The 16,559-nt window shown below is 43.7% G+C and overlaps 1 protein-coding gene across 6 annotated transcripts in view; it reads left to right on the top strand.

Annotated features, from left to right (window-relative positions):
* The window catches only part of DENND2B (DENN domain containing 2B), a 140,706-nt gene that overhangs the window by 25,886 nt on the left and 98,261 nt on the right, over positions 1-16,559 (top strand). For 3 of the 6 annotated variants that reach the window (XM_019728545.2, XM_019728554.2, XM_019728573.2), the window contains one exon: positions 14,775-14,863. The exons of 1 other annotated variant lie outside the window; for it this stretch is intronic. The gene's annotated coding sequence lies outside the window, so the exon portion shown is untranslated. Of the gene's footprint in view, positions 1-14,774; positions 14,864-15,106; positions 15,195-15,325; positions 15,606-16,559 lie in introns of those variants that run through there. 2 more of the 6 variants (XM_019728583.2, XM_019728536.2) reach the window with 2 other exon arrangements.

Raw genomic sequence — 16,559 nt, 5'->3', positions numbered from 1 at the left:
AAAGCAGGGAGGAAAGGTGGGGAGGTACTTCAGGAGTTGGCAGGGTATTGGATTCACCCCCCACACTTCTTGTGAAGGGCAGGAGAGAAAACTAAGATCTTGCTTTTCAGCCATCAGGCATCCAACAGGTACTTGCTGAATTTTTTTCAGCTTTAGCAACATAGTACTTTAAATATTATATAAAACTTCTTTTCTGATAGAGGGAATTTATAATATATTGGGAGAGACAAAATTTGTTAAAGAATTAGAGAATATTGAAGATCTTGACTGTATTTATTACTGTGTTTCCCCAAAAATAAGACCTATCTGAACGATTAGCTCTAATGCATCTTTTGGAGCAAAAATTAATACAAGACCTGGTCTTATTTTACTATAAGACTGGGTATAACATAACATAACATAACATAACATAACATAACATAACACCAGGTCTTACATAATGTAATATAATGTAATATAATATAATATAATATAATATAATATAATATAATATAATATAATACAATACAATACAATATAATACTGGGTCTTATATTACTTTTTGCTCCAAAAGACGCATTAGAGCTGATTGTCCAGCTAGGTCTTATTTTTGGGGAAACATGGTAACTAAATAGGTTTGTAGTTCAGAAATAAGAAAGTTGTATCTTAAAACTGTAGAAAAACTTTCCTGGAGGAGGCAGGATCTTTTCTGGTCTTGGAAAGTTAGATCGGCTTTATATAAGCAAAGGAGGGGTGGGAAATGTTCTGGATGTGGACAACAGCCAGAACAGAGAGAGAATGTGGTGTTCTGGGGTCACCGTGATGGTCTGCCTTGGGAGTGTAGGTCTGGAAGAGCAGAGCTGGAAATCTGAGCTCTGGATGTTCTGCCTTGGTGCACAGGAGAGGGAAATGATGCAGTGAATGTGGAATTTTGTGGAAATCACTTTTGTAGAAGAAAGTAGGGTAATTTTGGAGAGGATGGAGACTGGCAGTAAGGAGACCTGCTCAACAGTATGGGACATCAGCAACTGGAATAGAGAGGAGGGGGTGAATCCTAGAGAATATTCCAAAGTAGAACAGGTCGGACGTAGACATGGGCTATTAAGGATGAAGTAGAGGGGAAAGGCAGAGGATGCCAAAATGTCTGCCCTGCGAGAGTTGACCATTACTCCATTACTGTTAGCTTGTGTTTATAAAGTGCTTTGCACTTTTCAAAGCAATTTTCATTCAGTAAACATCTCAGAGTTGTCTGGGCTGTTAGAGTTCATCTAGTCTGGCTTTATTTTCCAGATGGGGAGATTAGAGCCAAGAAAGGGGAAAGCACTATTTGCAACTCACACAGCTATTTAGTGGTAGAGTGGAACCCCCAACCTTGGCCTTCTGTCTCCTAGGGGAATTTTAAGATGAGAGTAGCATGGAGGAGTGTGGGGTCAGAGAAGAGTCCTAGAATCCTATCTAGTTGGGTGACAGTAGGTGATTACCAATCTCTCTGAGCAAAATGAAGCTTATTCAGACCAGATCAATGGTTCTACTACTAAGACTTTTTTTTTTTTTGAGACCCACTAGGCAAGGAAGATGGGCTCCTTGGGTTCTTCTAGTTCTGAGATTCATAAGAGTACACAAAAATAATGTATATGAAAAGTAATTGAACTGGGTTTCCTGAGAGACTGCGGCTGGTTTCCCATGTGGTGCCTTTCGAAGGGAATTTCAAGAGTGATCATGACTCCATGTGGTTTTCACCTTCTGTGCTACCCACAGAGCCTACCTGCAGAGGAGGGTACACCTGTGCTGGGTGCAGGCTGTGGCCAGAGACAATCAGCAGCCAGGACCTCAGGATTCGCAGTTTCATTTATGGCTCTGTTTGTGTTACCCACGTCTGCTCACCTCCTTTCAACACACACACACACACACACACACACACACACTTTGCTCCGTTCTCCTTTTTCTCCCTCCTTCCCTTCCTCTTTCATTCTTTTTCCTTCCCTGTTTTTCTTTGTCTCATTTCCCTCCACAATCTCTGTCCTGTCCACTCTTGTATGTCTTGTCTAAACAACTTCCTGTGTTGGAGCAACCTCCCCTCTTGGTTAAATTCAGACATGACTACAGCAAAACACCTTGGAACTTTCTATTTTGTCTGCATTTCCTGGTGTGGTGATTGGCCCTCAGTGATCCGAGCCAGAATCTGACAGCCATTCTGGACCCTTCCTCATCTCTACAGTCAGTCATCTTCAGATTCTTGTTTTCTATTAAAATAGCCCTTGATCCTCCCACCTTGTGTCCATTCTTATTGCCCGTACAGCAGGAGAGAGATCATGGCTGCAGAAAGCAAAATAGAGAAAAGGCTCACCTTCAGTGTCCTCAAACACATTTACAAACTGCCAAACCCCAATTTAGTCTCCATCTCTGCCTCTCAGAACTCTTGCAGCTTTCTGTGGGTCTCTGACGCTCTGTGATTGTCTGGTAGCTATGCTTCTGCTGGCTGTATGTGGAGAGGTCTTAAGTCTGCAAAGGAACAATAATTTAGTAAGCAGTGGTAACTCTTGGGAGTACACAGACAAAAGTCAAGCCTCATCTTCTTGTTGAATGCTCCCTAAGTGGACTTTCCCTCGTCAGCTCCTTTGGGCATTTTCCTCGGAAGAAATGTGTCCCCATTACTGACTGCATGTGGTGTCTGCATTGACGATGAGTGGCTGCAATCCGTCATCACCTTGAGGACTCTCAAATGGTTGACCTCCCTTGCTTGCTGAGGTTTGAGGAGCGCCAGTGTAGCTTCTGGAGTCCCACGGCTTGTGAGAAAGAAGACTTCTGCTGGCATCTGCTGTGCTGGGGACAGTGTCCTTGACCCTTTGTTCTTTTCACTCTGCCTCCCTTCTCCAAGTCATGGGCAGCCAGTGACATGGGGTGTGGACAATCGTGTTAACCCAGGGTAAGAAACCCCGACACTAAGGGAATTCTTTCTTTCCTTCAGAAGACTAAGTGGTACTCAAATATGTTTCTTGACATCCCTGGGAGAAATGCTCAGGAATTCCCCCAAATATGCTATTCTCAGATTTCCAAACAAGCTTCCTCCTGTTTCTGTCTTTCAGGATTTTAAATTGCTTCCTTTTCTCCCTCCACATTCCTTTGTTTTTCTGCTCATCATTTCACCCATCTTCCCTTCCTTGCAACCTAGGGTCTATTCCTCCCCCCACCCCCGTTGCATAGATTGCTCTATGTTGGTTTCTATGTGAATGAATGTTTATAAGCACCTCTTTTTATACAAAAGGCAAACTAGCTCTTGTCTACATAAAAATGGAATACCTCTAGTGCATGTATTGTTAAGGAAGGAGATAATCACTGCATAAATTAGAAACTTCTAGGTTCCTGTCCTTGGGGAAAAAGAGGGAGAGAATGGTTTAAAAAGATGTCATCTTCTACTATAGGATGTTAGTGTTTATTTAGTATGACATTCATCTCTGTACCAGGGCCACCTTCCATGTACCTAGAATAAGAACAGGATTTTTGAGGAGCCCCTGCTCGTCTCTCTTCCTGGTTCTTCCTCAGACCTTAGAAGAAGCATCATCGTTTCCCATTATGGGAGATAAGCTGGTATGTGTACATCCCAGCATGCCTGCCGGAGCTGACGTGCTGCATCCCTGCAGTCTAACGTTTCACGTACAACAGTCAAACCCGAGTCCTTGTTCACAAACAGCTCTCAGATGGCAGCTTAGTATAGAAGGTTAAAGAGCCACAAGAATTCACTCTGGTGGTTAAAAATATCACTTTGTAATTCTGATCATGGTGAACCATGGTTTGGGGAGATAATGGGTAAGAATTGTTTGGATTCCTGAGCTCCTCTGTGTCCTTGCTAGAGCTTGAAGGGTCGGAGCCCCAATTGGGAAGTTCTCCTGTGAGTAGCAGGAGGGACAAAGGGAGGGTCAGGCAGAGCTCGGCTGTCTCTTCCTTCTGTCAGCTTTCTGGCCACAAGTCCCCAGAGATGATTCCATGAGGGATAAAAGTGGTCACTTTTTTTTTAAAATCTTCCTGTTCTGTAGGAGGACTTAAGAGCCTCATGAATCAGACGTGTCATCTTATTTCACTGTTTAAGGGACTGCACAGACTTGATTTTCTTTTTTCTTTCAGTATTCTTGCCTGAGATGTTTTTAAGACTCCATGTCCCCCTGGGTCTGCAAATAATAGTATGTGTCCCCTGGATCCACTAATATTCTAACCAGAATGGAGTGGAGTAAGATATGGACCTTGTTTGACCTGTGCTCTATGTTCCAGTCAATGAAACTCAAAATCACACTGACTCATCAGTTGACTCATATTAATCCATCCCTCAAGTCTCTTCACTTATACCATCTTTGTCCTGTTGTCATGCAGTCTTTTTCCTAAACTTAAGTGTAAAATGATATCTTTGGTCCTTTTAAAATTTCATGTTGTTATATTTAACCTATGGTTCTTAGGTTGGTGCAAAAGTAATTGCTATTTAAAAAGTTAAAAATAATTGCGAAAACCGCAATTGCTTTTGCACCAACCTCATAGTTTGTGGAGGCCTGATTTTTTATATTATTATTATCTCTAGTATATTAATTATCGCTCCCAATTAATTTGTCATATGCGTTTTTTGTTAAGCATATTTTACCCAAGTCATTGATAAAAAGGGTGACCATGCTAGGATCTGAAAAAGATGGGAAGGGTCCAGACTTCGAAGAGTTCCAGAGTGCTTCTTCCTGGTTCATATTCAGCCTTTTTGCAGCATTGTTTGGGCCTCGCTGTCCTGAGTTACCAGACCATCCAGCAGCCAGTATACGTATGTTTTATCCACAAGATCAAGAGATATTTTTCTGAAATCCAGGCAAATTGTGTCCCTGGCATTCTTGCATTCTTTGATATATGTGTGTGCATGTCTATGTGTTTATATGATGCTAACATATACCATATACCATATACAAATATATATCATGTAAATATGTATGCATATTATTTTTAAACTCCCAAACTATTATTTATAGACCACTTGCTATTTGTTGCTGAGTGTTTTACTCTTTTATTCTTTTACTCCTTTATTCTTTATGATAATTCAATATTAACTTCATTAAATAAAAGTAATGACATTATTTTAAGCATGACTTATACTTGATCTCCAGTGATCAGTGCTTTATGTCCTTGACACTTTTCATATTTCATGTACTGTGTTCTGGAGTTCTGCCTATGAGATTGCTTATTTAATAAATACTTATTGAGCACTTACTGTATGTAAAGAAATTACTACATTACAGCCTGTTGGAAATTTACAGATGGATAAAAAATGGTCCCTTTGCACAGAAAAGCTTATATGTGATTAAAAATACGTGATTAAATGTATGAAGGAGTGAATAATGGCTTGGTGGGGGAAAGAGGGAAAGCAAAAGAAGACAAAAACGAGAGTCCTGAGTGTGAATGGAATGCCCAAACTAGCTCACCTACGAAGTTCTAAATGGAAATCTTCAGAAGCCATGGTGGTGGTATGATCCGTGTTAGAACCTCTTTACAAAGATTGAAGGCATACAATTGACTGATGATTTTCAATCCTATCTCCACACTTGGTTGGTGTGTCTTCCTGAGTTAGAGGGTGGGGAGAGGCAGGCCCGGAAGGAGGGCCGACTTCTGGAAACTTTAATTTAAAAAATATTATTAAAAATATAGTGAGTATCATTATGTTGTTTTGTACACCTGAAACTAATAAAAAAAAAGATACATAGTATATATATTTTTATATGTTTAGTTTAAATATGAATATTCGTGTACCTACCACCCAGCTTAATAAAGAAGGCACTACCATTAGATTTGAAATCTGTGTCCTCAATAATTGCATTAATTTAAACAAATAAATATGTTAAATTGTAGAAGTAAAATAGTAACAGTGTGGAGCATTTAGAACTTTGTAAAAAGGGAAAAAATGCTAACATGTGATTATTGTTTAGGTATAATTTTCTCTTTCACGTGTATGTTTTTCCATTTTAGTGTAGTATAGCTTAGTTATGCATAATTAGCATAGTCTGATGCTGTTTAATCACAACTTACAATCATAACTTAAAGTTAATTTCTAAGTAAGTAATACATATATGTGTTGTAAATTCAAAAAGGCTAAAAACTATACAGTGAGAAGCAAGCCTTCTTTCTACCGTCTCTTTTCTTTCCACCTTCTCTTTTCTTTCCCTAGAGGTAATCGCTGTTACCGGTTTGTGGCTTATAGTCATCGCTACTAATGGCTGCACAGTAGTCCATCGAGTACAATGTTTTTCACATTGCAGGTCATCACCAATGGGTTGGTAAATCTATTAGATTAGGCTAGAAAGTAGCAGAGAGCGTCACATGCAGTAAAGATAGGTATTATTTTGAGAAACCTTTTTGCTTCAATTTTATACACACACAAACGCACACAATTTCTCTCACACATGCACATACTACATTACAACATAAAGTGTATTTTTTACTCTGGGTCATGATCGAAAAACACTTGAAATTTACTAATCTAGTAATGATTGTCACGTAGATTGTTTCTTTTCATTATAAATAATGCTGGGACATGCAGTTTTTTCTCATACTTTGGAATTTTCTCTTAGTGTAACTTCTAGAAATGAGGATACTGAGTCAAAGAGTGTGAGCATTTTAATTGCTCTAGGCAAGTTACTTTCCGAAAGCTATGTCCCTTTTACTATTTAATAAGTGCCATCTGTTCTTTGTTCAATATAGGTTATATTTATTTTAACATTATTTCTATGCATTATATATGATACATATATTTTTTAAAACTGTTATTTATTTTAAGTGTGTTTTTCCAGGATCCACCAGCTCCAAGTCAAATAGTTATTTTAATGTAGTTGTGGAGGGCGCAGCTCACAGTGGCCCATGCGGGGATTGAACTGGCAACCTTGTTGTTAAGAGCACTGCGCTCTAACCAACTGAGCTAACCGGCCGCCCCCTACATATATTTTTTTTTAACAAAATGGGATAATTTATTTTTTTCCAAGTAATATAAAGTGAACATTTCTCTATTTTACTAAATATTCTTCCACAGCCATGATTCTCACTCTGGGGACAGCTTTTCTTGAATGTAGGTGTGAAGGGTGACTACTCCCGTAATTCTCAAACTTCAGTCGTTCTTATCCACCTTTGTGATTTGTACCATATATACTTTTATTTATTTATTTATCTTTAAATTGGCTTTTTGAAAGCTTTCTTTTTAAATAATTTTAGACTTGTAGAAAAGTTTCAAAGACAGTACAAGTTCCCCTAATCTTATATAACTATGGTACAATCATCATATCATCATGGTACATTAATATTGGTATAATATAAACTATAGACTTACTTAATTGGGGATTCATTTGTTTTTATCTCTAAGGTCCTTTTTGTCTTCTAGGATCTAACCCAGGACCCCACGTTACATTTAGTTGGTGTGTCTTCTTAGTCTTCTCCAGTCTGTGACAGATCTTCAGTCAGTCTTTGTTTTACATGACCTTGACACTTTTGAGGAGTGCTGGTCAGGTACTTAATATAATGTCCCTTAAGTTGGGTTTGTTTGATGTTTTGTCATTATTAGATTGAGTTTATGGATTTGGGGGAAGAACACCACGGAGGTGAACTGTCCTTCCCAATGAGTCATGTAAGGGGTACGTGATGTCAATATGTCTTAATTACTAGTAATGTTGACGTTGATCAGTTGGGGAAGATAGTGTGTGCCAGGTTCCTCCACTGTCAACTATTTCTGCCACTGTAATTAATTAATATTCTGGGAGAGATACTCTGAGGCTGTGCAAGTGTCCCAGTTCTCTAAACTTTTATCCACTAATTTTAGCAAAACAAGACTAAAAGTAAACAAAAAAGTTATATACTTTCTTTAGCATTGGTCTAATCAGTGAGATCAGTGAAAATCGGGTTAGTAGCTGGATATCATTTTTTCTCTTTTTTTTCTTTCCCTCTTTCTTCCGCCTCCTCCCCCCACTCCGTTTTTTTTTTAATGTACATTAAGATAAATACAAAAGTACTGAAAATTTAAAAGATATTTGTCCATATACCACTTATAGTCATCTGGTATACCCACTACACCGTGGGAACCCTGGACCACTCTAAGGTACTAAGCAGCAAATGCTTTAGGTTCTATGCTGATATTGTTGATCCATATTAATTAGATTAATTAGTTAGTTGGTTGGTTTCATTAGTTCATATATTTAATATTTATTAATTGTACTTGGTACAGAGCCCTAAACTTGGATTCAGAGTTAAGACATAATTCTTGCCCTAAAGAGTATTACAGGCTAGAAGGAAAATTAAGCTGAATAAGCCTTGGTGCATTAAAATACAAGGCAGTGAGCACAGATGACACTGAAGTAGTAGACTGTTTGTTCCAAAGAGTAGGGGGTAGGGATAGAGAATCCAGTCCAGCCAGGGAAAATCAAGGGAGACAGCCTGGAGGAGGTGACACAGTCTGGGCCCACATTCTCATAAGTTTGCCCAGATCTTATTCTGACGGGTACTCCTTTCCCAGGCTTACGGTATTTTCTTCGTTATATCATGGAAAAGCCATTTGAGTCCACGTTCCTCTTATTCCTCGTCTCTTTTCCCCCCACTTTGTACTCTACCTCCCCTGTCCTGAAGCTTCAATTGTGACAGGTTACGATCTTGGTTGAGATTGGAATTATAAGGGAAGTAAGCATTAGAAGGCCATTCTAGAGAGGTAAATGGTGCTTTGCGGTAGGGTCTGGGATATTGCCTCCTCAGTCCAGTCTTCCCCGGCACCAAGACTGTGTTTATGTGGCCTGGTGTTAAAATGTTTCGACTTGATAAGTAGCAGTGATCAGGGGCCTGTGCATTTGAGAGATTCTAGGAAATGAGCCCGTAGATGAGCTTTATGACAGGTCCTCCAGGAGGCTGGATCAAGTATCCACCGAGTATCCTGTGCTCTGGGAATCTGAGCTTTGAGCTTCGTGTTGAGGGTTGTGACCTGAGTGGAGGTGAACTAGGGCTGGAAGCCTGGCAGACCGAAGGAGAGCGTGTTCCACCCAGCATGAAGGTGTTCAGTAACTGCCTCACCACAGGACAGTGAGATCTAGGATAATTACAGGCTGACTTCTACACCGTTCTAGTTCAGAGCATTAGGGTTGGTGGGGGTGGGTGTTTGGGAGTGTGGGAGGTGGGTGGTAAATGGGTGGGAAGAGGTGGGATTAGCGCAGGAGTAAGGACCTGGGAGAATTTCCTACCATAAATGCCAGGACTTGAACATAGAATGGGTATTTCTGTTTTCCCAGGAAGGCTGTGCAAGCAAAGTTTGTGTAGCACTGGAGGTCCGGCCAGATGTGGCTCTCAGCAAGAGGAGGGCTGGGATTGCCATCTGGAGGGAGGCCTTTGTTTTGTTGATTCAAAGGCCCTAGTAGAGCCCATGAAGAGACTGCTTGGTTTGTAGTAGGCAGATTGTCTTCCAAGAGGACTTAGACACTGCCAATTCTTCTGCTCTGTAAAGGCGGCTTTGTCTCAGAATGATGGCTAGGAGTGAGCCCCTGGCAGAGCCTTAGTCCTCTTCCAGGCACTTCCCAGGCCATTTCCTAACGTCCCCAGCCTGTGTTTGGTGTCTTTCTTCTCTCTCCAGCCTTCCTTAGGCAGGAAGCCTGAATCTCCCCTCTTTTCCTTCGGGAAGGTCTGCCTTTTGTTGGTGAGGGTCTTCTGTCTGATCCCAGCAGCTGACTCCAGGGCAGGGTCTCTGCTGAAAGACTTAGCCAGAGACTCTAACCCATGAAACAAGGACTTTCTGCTGCTTTGGACTCATTCAAAAAGCAATGGGACTAGGTGACGAGGACATAACAATCAGGTTGGGTGACTACAATAGAACATTCAAGCTAGAAGGGCCCTTGGAGAACAGCTCTTCTAATAGCCCTCATTATATGCAGGGAAAGCTGAGGCCCTAAGGTGTACAGGGACTTGCCCAAGATCTCACCACCCTAGAAACCATGATGTGGGGTCCAGTCTGCTGACTCTTTGTCCACTCCTGAATTTTAATTTTCCCTTCATAACCGCACTGCCTCTGAGAGGTAGAAAAGGAAAATTGTAAAGCCCTAAAGGGCTCTTGTGCTAACCTGCTTGCTCTCACGGCAGCCAGAGCCCAAGGTAGGAGAACTGGGCAGGACACATGCTTGACTCCCAATTACCTGGGTAGAATTGGACACCTTCAGGGGAGATGCTGTTGGACTCCAGTCTGGTGAGCATTGGGAGCTGGGCTCCCCGAGGCTTCGGAAGTTATAGAGCATCTCTTAGGCATTCTAGAATCCAACCAGTAGTATCAAAACAGTAGCTTGCTGTCCTTGAATCTTCTTTTGATCTCAAAGGAAGGAGTGACTTCAAAAGATTTACTCTGCTCCTGTGTTTTCAGGTACAGAATTTCAGTTATTTTGAAAGAGACAAGAAAATATTATAAACTCTTTGAGTGATCAAGTCTAGACTCTAATTATCCTATACATATATTAATATATATATTCTCTTGGTACAGTGTAAATCTAGCCACTGAAATTCCATCATCTTACGGAGGGGACAACTGTTTTTGTCTTTGTTCTTCAAAGAGTCTTTTTCAATGATTCATTTATCCTGTACACACTGATTGATTGCTCACTCTGAATGAAATACTGAAGTGGATAGAAATCAAGGGGATCACGACTGAGGGAGATAGGGGTGCAAGCAACAGTGTTTAAGTGATGTAAGTACCATAAAAAGGCATCTTCAAACTGCTGTGGGCTTGCAGATTAGACAAACAGATTCTGCCAGGAGATCAAGAAATATTTCATGGAGGACGTGTTAACTGAGCTGGGCCTTGAAGGCAACCAGATTTTTGCTAGTTGGAGAAGGAGAGGCACTGAGATAGAGGCAACAGCATTACAGGGAGAGGAAAAACGCAGTCTTCAGAGCGCCGGGTGGCGTGCTGCGGTCGTGCCTGCAGTGGGGTGGTAGTGACAGGGTAGAAGCCAGAAAGGATTTCCGGTGTTGGTGGTAACGTATGTTGTGAGATGGGGGTGGACTCAGTCACACTGCTGTTGCTGTTGCTTAAGTCGCATTATTTCACCCCCCAGACAATAGTTTTCAATTTTTACACCCACCTCCAAATTATAAAACATACAATGACTTTGTTTTCCCCAGTAAAACTATATTTTCTGGAAGCACAGTGGAAGTGAGAGTAAGCGTTTTTGAACCTTCTCATCTATGGGAGTTGGGCCACCCCTGCATCCCGCTTGGTTTGGCAGTGACACTGGTGATGGAGTGCCTCTGAGTGGCACTCTGGTAATGGGACAGGCTGTAAAACCCTGGAGCGCGTCCCCAGAAGAGTGACCTTACGAGGAAAGTTCTGGGAAACAAACCACAAGGAAACTTTACAGGAATTTTTGGTTGAGCCCATAGGCAAGGCACATGAGAAAAGGAGATGTAATTATAGTTTGTTAGTCTATGAAAAGATACAATGAATGACATGAACTAGCTGTTCTAAGTTTCTCCTTCCTATAGGACGGGAAGAAATGGGTTTTTATGCATTCGTTCAGATATTTATTGAGTGCCAGCTGTGAGGTGGGCCCTATTACTAAATGCAGGGAATAGGGTGGTTAGCAAAAACAGTCTAGGTTCTTACTCATAAGGAACCATGGGGGGAGACGGACACTAAGCAGAACACTGCACAAATGTGCAGTAACATGATGGTGAATGCTATGAAGGTTACGTCCTCATTTAGCTCAGAGGATGATGGAAGACTTCTCTCAGGAGGTGAGAGGCATGTCGAGGCAAGGTGAGTGAGAATCAGCCAGGCAAAGACTAGGGTGTGGGGGAATGTCCCAGGCAGAGGGTAACAGTCTGGAAAACATCTGGCAGTTTTAGGGAACTACAAGGAGGCCTGTGTAGCCAGCACAGAGAGGGTGAGGGCAGGAAACGTATGTAGAGGAGGCTGCAGAAGGATCCTATGGGCCTTCTATGTCCTGGTGAGACTTTAGATTTGAGCCTAAGCGCAGTGGGAATCCACTGAAGTGTGTTAAGCAGGAAGTGGCAGGGTCTGGTGTAAAAGGTGATTCAGCTCTGTAGAAAATGGAATAATGAGGCCGAGAGTAGAAGTGGGAGCAATTTTGCAAAAATTACAGTGAGGGACTGAGGTGGCAATGGAGTTGCAGAAAAATGGGTAAAAGATATAGTTTGGAAGTAGAATTATTTGGAATTGGTAAATGGATTGGATGTGGGGAGAAAGGTAGGGAGATAGATGCAAGGATGTCTCCCAGGTTTCTGGCACAAGCATGCACGTGGGCTTCTCACCAGATACTAGACCACATAGGACAGTAAAAGCACTATCCTTCAGGACAGGACAAGTTGGTTTGATCCAAATCCAGTCTTGCAGAGGCAGCAGAGGGATTCAGCTGTCCTCTGGCTTTGCTCAGTTCAAGAAGCTCAGACACAAGAGCAGCACCCAGGAACGGGGGCCCTTCCCTACGTCCCTAACGAGGACAGGCCCTGAGAAACCGCTGTAACTCCAGCATGCCACTAGGGGGAGCATGGCCTGCATTCTGGGTCTGGTCTGGAGGGCTTTTTAAGTTCAGGTTGCTTCAGAGACTAGACTGACTTGTATCAGTTTCAGTACTTAGCCCTGGCCCCGAGCCCCTCATACTTGTTGGAGGAGTGCCTGACATATGGTAGGGGCTCAATAAATCTTGGTGATAATATTAAAACTGAATAACTTCGTGCTTTAGAAATGGATGGGCATCACCTCTTCCTTCTCAGTATGGGGACTGGGCAAGTGGAATGTGCGTTTTGCGAGTCAGGAGAAGAGCAGAGGGATGCCGGCTGGGAATGGGAAGCAGGAGATGCTCAGTGATGTGATGGTGCTGAACTTGCTGGTTCCTCCTTTGCGGACTCGGCACATGACGGCCTATGAGGGATTCCTGAGCTGGTACCGGGGTCAGGTTGGGCATTTCAGTATGCGATTGGCCCCTTCGAAGCCCTGATTGCTTCTTTAAAGCAACAACAGTGCCCGCCACTTAGGATTTGTGCCATCCTGTCATTGCCTATGCAACACTTTTCCTACCTTCACTCCTGGCATGTATTTATTTAGCTTTTAAACTCAAGTTACTTAAAATCTTGTTTTGAGAATTTTGTGGTGTATTGGAGGTTAATAAAAAACACAAGGATTCTGCAAGGGGACACTGCATTCAAGATTCCAACAGGGCTTCTCTAGCACATGTTAGGAAGCGGCATTGAAAAGTGTCTTCCTTGAGCCTCGGTGTCTTCTTGGGAGGATACCAACGGTCCCAGGTTTTTGTTTGTTTGTGGTGAGGAACAGCTGAGATGAATGAAGTTCTCAGCTTAGTGCCTGACTTAAGAGTGCCTTCACACACCTGATCTCTTTGTATGCTCTTCCTAGCCCTAGCAGTGGTGTTAGGTTTTGTAGGTGAGCACTGGAGGTCAGGTGACTTGCCCAAGGGCACGCGGCTAGTGGTGGAGCCAGGCACTGCCAAGGTCTTCTGATTCGTGCTCTGCCTGTTGTTCTTGCAACTGCTCTGCTTAATACACATGGTAGAGCATCGACAGGCGTGGGGACTATTTCTAGACCTGTTATTTTCTGGTTCTGTGACCTGGGGCAAGTCATTTGACCTCTCTCATACATTATTATTAGTTTTTAAATCTTTTAAACGAGTACGATAATACCAGCCCTAACTTTCAGGCCTACCGTGTTGAACAGAGGGGCCAAGATTTGTTCCAGTATGTCGTGCGGGGTGTCACGCGGGGTCTCTGGTCCCGCTCCCTCCATAAGAACGCAGCATATGGTGAGGCCAGACAGGAACACCCACGGAGCCATAGATGGGGGAGTCATACCACTATATTCTTGCTGGCGGCATCTGCCTCTCTGCAATCCGCTCTTGCTAGCTCAGCCACCATCTTCTTGCTAGCCCCCATTTTTCCTCTCCTTCTCTGCTAGCGTAGCCACAGCAGTTATATTAGTGGCCAATGGCTCACTGGTTACAGCTGACGGCCAACTAGCCACAGCTGATGGCCATGCAATCACAGTTGATGGCCATTTACTACCTGAGCCAGGCACCTGTCTATGTGAGGCCGAAAGCCTGGAAACTACTTTCTGGGGCTCTGCCCCCACACAGTATTTTGGAAAAGTGTAACAGAATTTGTAGCTTTAGGGTAGGACTTAGTTCTCTACGCTGTGCACCAGTACTTCTGCATCTCGTAGATGCTGTCATAGAGTCCTCAGGCTGGAAGGATGGTCGTCAGGCCTACCTCACCGTGACTCAGAGAGTCTCCTCCTTTTCCCTGGGAACCCAGCCTTGTATTTCATGACTGGTTATCAGAAAAGTTGTTAGTTGGTAAGATCAGATGGCAGTGTACTTTAGTGGAAAGTGCACCGGACTAGGAGCAGTACTCAGTTGTTTGTGTAACTGGTTTCATAACTGTGGACTAAACCGTTGATCTCTCTGAGCCTCAGTTTTCCCATCTATAAAATGGTGACAATAATATCTGTCCAGTGTATTTCAAAAGGTTCTGAGAACAAACCAAACAGTGCCTGTAAAGAATGTTACAAAGTAGAGAAATGTGCACAGGGGAGCGTAAACCTGAGGGCTAGCTCTTGGATAGGAGCGATGTTATTGGCTGTGACAGCAGCTCACAGAAAGGCTGGGCTTCAGCTGCAGGCCCAGAGCAGGGCAGAGAGATGAGTCTGTATTTGTGTCACCTTTGTTGCTTGCGCAGTGACTGGATGTGCCCAGGACTCGCACTGGTCCTGACCTAGTGTCTTTCCTCTCCATTTGCAGGAAGATGAGAGACTGCTTGGGCACCAGCACTAGTACCTCGAGTCCCTGCACTGGTTAAAGCCATCGCCACGACCTGGGCAGGCAGCAAGGTAAGCAGAGAGGCCAGTCCAGGCGAGCGCCTGGGACGGGAGTGCATTTCCGCCTCAGCTGCTGCCCGGAAAATCCCAAGTGCACAAACAAGTCAAGGCAATGCCTCTGGGTCCTCCTACCCGTGCTCGAGGACCCAGAGGAAGGGCTTGCTTCCCCTCCAAGCGCTCCGGCTAGCTCCCTCCCCCTGGCCAGGATTCTTCCAAGTTATAAAAAATGAGACACTAGAGGGGAGGAAAACAAGTCCACTCACTGTCTTCTCCCTTCTTCCCTCTGAGCTGTTCAATCAAGTTCCCAGGAGCAGCCCAGAGCCCTTGTTTGACTGGAAGGGAGGTAGGAGGAGTGGAATGCGTGCAAAAACCGAGCTGATCAAAAGACAGTGCTGTTTCATGGAAGCCTCCCAGAACTGAGGGGGGGCGGGGGAAGAGCGAGAGAGCGAGGGGGGGGAAGAGAGAGAGAGAGAGAGAGAGAGAGAAGCATGAGCGAGCAAGCCAGAGCGAGCCAGAGCTAGCACGCTGGTGAGAACAGGGTCTCCATGACAACTGGCCTGGCCGGCTAGCAGTGCTCCGCTCATTTGGCTGGAAGGAGCACCGCGAAAGGTCAGAGGAAGGAGCTGTGGGAAGCTCACAGCAGGTATCAGAGCTTAAGCGAGTGTGTTTGGGGGCCCTGGGCTCCCTAACGAACTGTGGTTTGAGCCTAACTCTGCAGAAAATGGAGTGGGCAGGAAAGCACCGGGACTTTCAGGTAAGGTCAGCTCTGGACTCCGATTGTTTTTCCTCCTTTCCTGGCTATAGTCTTGGGCTGTTTGGTGGGAGGCAGGCGAGTGTCTGTACTCTCTGCTCAGGGTTTGGGGCTCAGGAATGATGTCATGCTCCAACAGTTGGATTCTATTAGCTCAAGGAGGAGGGAAACAGCCAATTTTCTTGACTTTGCAAATCTAGTTGATCTCACTCTTGCTGAACCTGAAGTGTTCAGACTTCACTATAGAAACCATCATCTTTTATTTAGAACAAAGGCTTCGGATAAGAAGAGTTTTTTATATGTAAAAAGAGTTATCATCACTCCAGCCTTGTGTTTGTAGTTCTTACATGGAAACTCCAGTGTCTTCTGCGTGGCTCGGTCTGTTCTAGTGATCACTGTCTGTTTTGTCTCTTGGTGCTGCTATGTCTGACCTGTAATGAAAAAAAGAAAGACAGAAAGCCAGTGAACTCCGCTAGGAGCCTGTGGTGAATTCTAAGTCTCTCTGGAGCAGTTATTAGGACAGAGGGACTATCTTAGGGATATCTGGTGTGTGTGTGTGTGTGTCCCTCCTTCCCAGGTAGCTTGGTAAGAAGCAAGCTGTCCTCCCCCATTCAGAAGGTCCATCACAGGCTTTTCTTAAAGACATATAGGGGGGAAGTGAGTGAGGGGTGGGTCTTGGGGTTGGGGGCCCTGCAAAGAGGTTCCTTATCCAGATATCTCAGTGAGTTCTCAGCTGCAGCCGCTACAAGCTGGGCTGTCTGAGGAGACATGAGGTGCTGGGGCTGTGCCGATGGGTTCCCTGGGTTAATATTTTAACCAGCTCTCAGGGCGCGCAGTGTGCTTGCTGTGGATTCCTACTCTGTCCTGTGTTTGGGTAAAACTTGTTCTGACCTAGCAGAGTGGTGAGCTCAGTGTGGCCTAGGAGAGGAGATCCTTCCAGAAAGGCACTTTCCTAGG

Source organism: Rhinolophus sinicus, linkage group LG06, assembly GCF_036562045.2.
Source record: "Rhinolophus sinicus isolate RSC01 linkage group LG06, ASM3656204v1, whole genome shotgun sequence".
Taxonomy (NCBI): Eukaryota; Metazoa; Chordata; class Mammalia; order Chiroptera; family Rhinolophidae; genus Rhinolophus; species Rhinolophus sinicus.
Note: the sequence above shows the minus strand (reverse complement) of the source record. Positions and strands in the feature narration are given on the sequence as shown.